The following is a 6000-nucleotide window of genomic DNA, read 5'->3' on the forward strand; positions in this document are numbered from 1 at the left end:
CCTTCTTTTTGATGTGGGCCTCAGGCTAGCCTGGCCTGCTGGAGATGCCATGCTTATTGGGCTAGCCCAGCCATGTCTGGGCCAGCGGCCAGGCACGCAGCACGAGCTCAACATGGCTCGAGGCCCGACCCCCTGCGGGCCATGCCTGGCACAGGCCTGTGCTAGGCCGTGCTGGACCGTTGGCCATTTATACCGCCAGCATCTCATGGAGAAGTGATGGGAATAGCCCCCAACACTGTCCACCTCCACACCGAAGAGATACCCAATCGGTGAGTATCCCCGAGCCCTCTATTTGTTTTAGATGGCGCTAGCGCCTGGACGATGCGCTCGGCCAGCACGCCCCTGCCCGAGCCTGCATTTCGCACACCCACACGAGACCTGCACCGCCCGGATGACGCCCATGTTGCCAAACCATGTGGAGGGACCGCTCACACCCCCTCCACTTCTCATGCGCATTACAACATCGACATGAAACACTAGCAACATACATCCGAAATAGCTGAAACACTTGCACCATGTGTTAGAAACACTTGCAAAACACCAGAAAAAACTTGAAAACATGTGTGTAGTCATTGCTAACATCAAGATGAAATGCCAACTTACGTATGAAAACACCTGAAACACTTGCGTATATATGCAACATCCCGATCTAGTTTTGCAACGTCGAAATAAAACACTTGTAACATATGTCTGAGACAAATGAAATATTTGGAACATACACTTGAAACATTCGTTATTGCTCATTGCAATATGTGCCACATCCCGATCTACTTTTGAAACATTGCTATAAAACACTTGCAACATACCTCTAAAACTTCTAAAACACTTTAAACATATGCTTGCAACATGCGCTTTAGCACAATGTCTCCTTGCTCACCACTACACAAACTTTTTCCTGGTGGGCAAAAGAGGTTTTCTGAGGTAGGCAACTCGTCCACCTCGATGCAAAGGCCTATGTAAATCATAGTTAACACAGGCGATCCTGATGCCCGCCTGCGCTAATCGATTTAAAAAAAATAAAAATAGCCTAGGCCCGAAGAGCCCATACGGGCCCACCGTTGAGCCCAACCAAGCCTGAATCATCCTAGATTTGCAACCACCACCGTCGTCATTGTGCCCATGCCTTCTTGATGGATCTAGGCACTCCTCACCGAATCTGAGACCCCGCTCATCGGATTTAGGCCATGGCCGCTGGATCCACCCGCGTGCCACCATGAGCTCCAACGAGGAAGAGAGGCCACATGAGGGAGGGAGGTTGCGCCATGCCACACCATGGATTTGGGCGCTTGAAGAGAATGGGAGGCCATGCCGCACCGATGCACCGTCGTAGCCACCGCAGTGGATCTGAACACCAGCAAGGGGGAAAGGTTGGACGAGGGAGGAAGGTCGTGCCACGCCACTATTGGTATATTTAACGCACACAGATAAATCTAAAAGCGCATGGATACCACTGTAGCTTTCACTCGGAGGTATTCCAAGTATCGTATCCATAGAGAAACATGTGAGACTAACTACAATCTAACTTAACTAGGGGTAGCAACAAGGTTAGGATAAATAGGAGCATAGAGAGGATAACTAAAGTTCTCTAGTTCTGACTTGGGTAAGCTTATGTCTTCTACTATTCAACTAGGGACATTACTAGGGAAGACACCAGCAGAGGATGCTTTCCTTCGCAACTGTGTCCTACGTGCGCCTACAGACGGGAGGTGGACTACAAAGGATCAACAAAGCTATATAGTATAGGTTATATAGAACTTATGTCACTCACGTGATCTACCACCTTCTGGAATGTAGGGTGTATCCATGATTAACCTAAGTCTAAGCACCATGCTTACACTTACGATTAATACTCTACTCCCCCTACAAAGAGAATAAAGCACTCAAAAGAGAGTCATGAAGCTGAAGAACAATATAAATAAGATGCTTACTTGAATCAGAAATTGATTACCAGAGAAATCTCAGACACAAGCTCAGCTAGAACTTGAATCCACCAATGTACAGGCCTTAGAGAGAGCACCGATAGGCCAACATCTCCTCCAAACTCTTCCCTCAATCTCTATCTCACTACTTCTAATTATAAGACTAATCCTATAGAGAACTAATCTTCTCTTGATAGCTGGCTCTGATCCTCATGATATGAATTAGGGTTTTAGGATCTGCCCAGGGAGGGGGATAAGGGCTAGTATATATAGGCCGGAGCGTCCAACATGAGCCATTGGATCAAACTGACTTAAAGAACGGCGTAGATGCAACCTAGGAAGCGATGGGGAACCGACTTAGCAACAAGAGGCTGACATGGGGGCCCACAAGTTGGCCAGCCTCTAGGTGGGCCAGCCGGCCCCACATGTCAGAGACACGAGCTCTGCTTCGATGATTCGCCTTCTAGAGTCTTCTAGAGATAGCACCGCGAGCTGAGAGAAAGAGAGAGACAATTGAGAGAGAGATGGGATGAGGCCTCCTAACCCTAACTTAGCAACATATACATAACATGAATAATCAGCCTTTTGGGTTTTTGGTCCTCGGGCCAATATTCAGAGAAGGTTAGGAAAATTACTGCCTTCAAAAATCAATTTATGGTGGCGGATGTCTTAATACAACCACCTCCGAAAATGGACCATTTTTGGAGACAGTTGTCTTAAGATGCCCGCCTCCATCAGGAAGCGGTTATTTTTTGTCCACCTCTATAAATCAATTTTACAAGGTGAGCAAACGTGACCGCCTCCATAAATGAAAACGACTGCCTCCGTTAATCGGTCAGTATTTTCTGAGGTGGTTGTATTTTTTGACCGTCTTAGTTAATGTTTGGGCACTGCCTCACAAAATCATTTATGTAGTAGTGGCTGCTGGGATGAATGGAGGCTCGTCGTTATGGAGCTCAACGCCAGCGTAGAGGTCGACTGCGGCGCATGGAGCTCTAGTGCGACAGCGGAGTGGGAAACTCATCGGCGGGTTGGCGTCACATGAAGCTTGTCCCTCGCCTGCTAGAGGATCCAGTAAGGTAGCACGGGCGCGATGCCAGAGACGATGAGACACACGGTACCATACCCGAGGAGGCACGCGTCGGCGCCGATGAGGGGCTGCATGGGGTGGAATCGGTTGCAGAGCACCCTAGAAGCAGGCCGAGGTTCTTGTCGACGTCGCAGGCGACCCCGAGCAGCAAGACTTTTTTTATGAATAACTTTTGCTTTGCCCCATGTCTCTTTTTTGCAACAAAACTTTGAGAGATAGTAACAAGAACTTTGGAGCATTTATTTGGTGGATAAACCTATCAAGCATGTTTTTGTGTTTACCCCTAGTGTAGGAGTAGAACATTTTTTTGGTGAGTCTAGATGGAAGGCATGTTTTGCGTACTCCCAGTGTAGGAGCAACAGGTGTATTTGGTGTGTACGTGATCATGATTTTAAGAGCATGACAAACCTCTCATAAGGATCAACAAAGCTTGATAAAACTCAATGCAAAAGCATGCAACATATATGTGGAAGTTTTCCCAACCTAAAAAACATGTATGGCTCTAGTGGGAATTTAAGCTTTGTCATATAGGAACTCATCATGTAGCATTTTTGTGTTTTTTAAAAGATAAATCTCCAAAACTTTAATGTCACTTGGAACAAAATAAATAGTAGCTCAGACCTTCTCATATCATATCCATCAATTACCTAGACTTAGATCAAGCATATACTACCCACGAGTTTCAAGTTCAGAGTAAATCCTTATATTAAAACAATCATATCCAAAACTTAGAAGAATTCAAGGCTAAAAGCTAGGTACTTGAAAGGAATTATAATAGAGCAACTATTCATCATTTCCATTTAAGAGATTTTCCAAAGTCCTCTTTATTTTATTCAGCCCTCAAAAACAAATTAAATCAAACTAGACACACCATTTTATTTTGTTTTCACTTTTACTAGATCACACATTATTACTATAACCATATATATTTATTATAAGGATAACTTTTTATTTTGTTTCATTCATCATTCCTTTTTTAACTATTTAAAAGAAACTAAAAACTAAAACAAAAGGGAAAATAATACTTACATGGATACACGAGAGTGCTTCTCCCCCAAGCTAGCTTTTCGGTGAGGGCTTGGTGTTTTAAGTCCTTCGAACTGGACTTCTTGTGAAATTTATTGACCAAATACCTTGGTTTGCTCTGACGAGGAGGATTCTTATGGTGGTGCCTCTAATGGTGATGTCACCTTCTTCCGCCAAACCTGTCTTGGTTTTAAGTTTTGATTTTGGTTTGACAGGTTCAGAACACTTGTAGAAATTGGGGAATTAATTAACTCTCCCACACTTTGCTTGAAGTGTCCTACTCATAAAGACAAGGTAGAGATCAAGTGCATGGGCTCTATTGGTGGAAAAACATCATCAGAACCAAAATTTTATTTATTCTTCTCTAACCTTAGGCACATTGAACAAGATGAAATTGATGTTGTGTGTTTTGTTCAATTATGTCATGGGTGATAAGACCAGAAGATTGAGCTTGAATGTAGCATTTAAGTACATTTACAAAGAAGGTTGAATTGCTTAACCTATGGATGGATTGTCTATCTCTACATAATGTATCAATCTTTATATGATTATGACTATCATCTTCCAGAGATAGGATGTGCAATATTTTAGCTTAATTGGTTAAGACTATGAGATCAAGAAAGTGATGTTGGGAACATACTAAACATGTTGAGTTAATCAGGTTGGATCAAGGAAGTGTAACTCAATCATGTGTATCTCTTAATTATATGCATACCAAAATCAAGGAATTTTTTTAAAGTAATGACCATTTATCTTTGGATGTTACCTTTGTCATTGAAGCGTAATGATACCATATGACAAAGGGTAGATGGCTCATGATGGTCCTTTCCTTTTGCTTGAAGTTTTTCTTGTTCAGCTAGTCTCGCAGTATGAGTTGTTTATGAGCTTCTTGTCTCCTAGATTGCATCATTTCTTTCTCATCCTTTTGTCATGCCATCTTTCTTCTCTTTGATCTTTTGACACCTTGTTTGACCTTTTGCCTCACTCATTGTTTTATGCCTACAAAGGATTAGTGGACAACACATACCTGAAGGAATATATAATTTGAAACATGGGTTGTTTGTCTAGAATTTTGTAATTTCCCACTATGCTATTGAAAAGATGAGGTTTTGGGATTACTTTAGTGTAGAGATTATGTTTAATACAAGCAAGGCTCAAGGCAAATGTAACTTGCAGCTAAAGACAAAGCGAATGATCTTTGATACTTATAGTTCTTTCATCTATAATGAATGAGCCGTGTCTTCTTTGCGCAATGTTATTGGAGTTCATCATGTGTCTAGCTTCATCTCCGATTTGAATTCATCTTGTGACTTACCAAAATTTATGTGAGAGTTTCCTATAGGGGTTAGTCCACAAAATATCCAGTGCCTACTAAAGTATACTATCGGCTCAAAAATCAACCTAGACATCACGTCTAATTTGATTTAGAAAGGCATTTTAACCTAAGCACCATGCTTAATTTAAAAAGCCTTTGAAAGTAAGATTAACACACCTCTTGGTTCAAGAATCAAACTAAACATCGTGTCTAATTAGTTCAGGAAAATAGTTTAAACTAAGCACCATGCCTAATTTAAAAGGTGTATAAAAATACTTCAAAACCTATGCATACTATAATAAACAAGGGTAGCATGAAAGTATTGTAGAGATTTATTCTAATAGAGATGAATGAACATGATTGTCGTTTAGCAAGTTGAGCATGATTTAAAGGTAGAGACAACCAAGATGAATTAGCAACATGGCATATGATTTTTCAAAGAAGCCCATCCCCTAGGCTTGAATTTTGCAAGGTAAAGTCAAGTTTGGATGGACGTGATTCAGTGTTGCATGATGATTGGTTGGACATACCTTTAGTCGTCATACTTCATTCTTTTTGCTTCAAACCTAGAATGGTTAGTGACAAAAATACCCAAAGGAATATTTTCATAATTATGTTTCTATGCTCACTTCATAAGGGCATTATAACAA

This window comes from Miscanthus floridulus, chromosome 14, assembly GCF_019320115.1.
Source record: "Miscanthus floridulus cultivar M001 chromosome 14, ASM1932011v1, whole genome shotgun sequence".
Lineage (NCBI taxonomy): Eukaryota > Viridiplantae > Streptophyta > Magnoliopsida > Poales > Poaceae > Miscanthus > Miscanthus floridulus.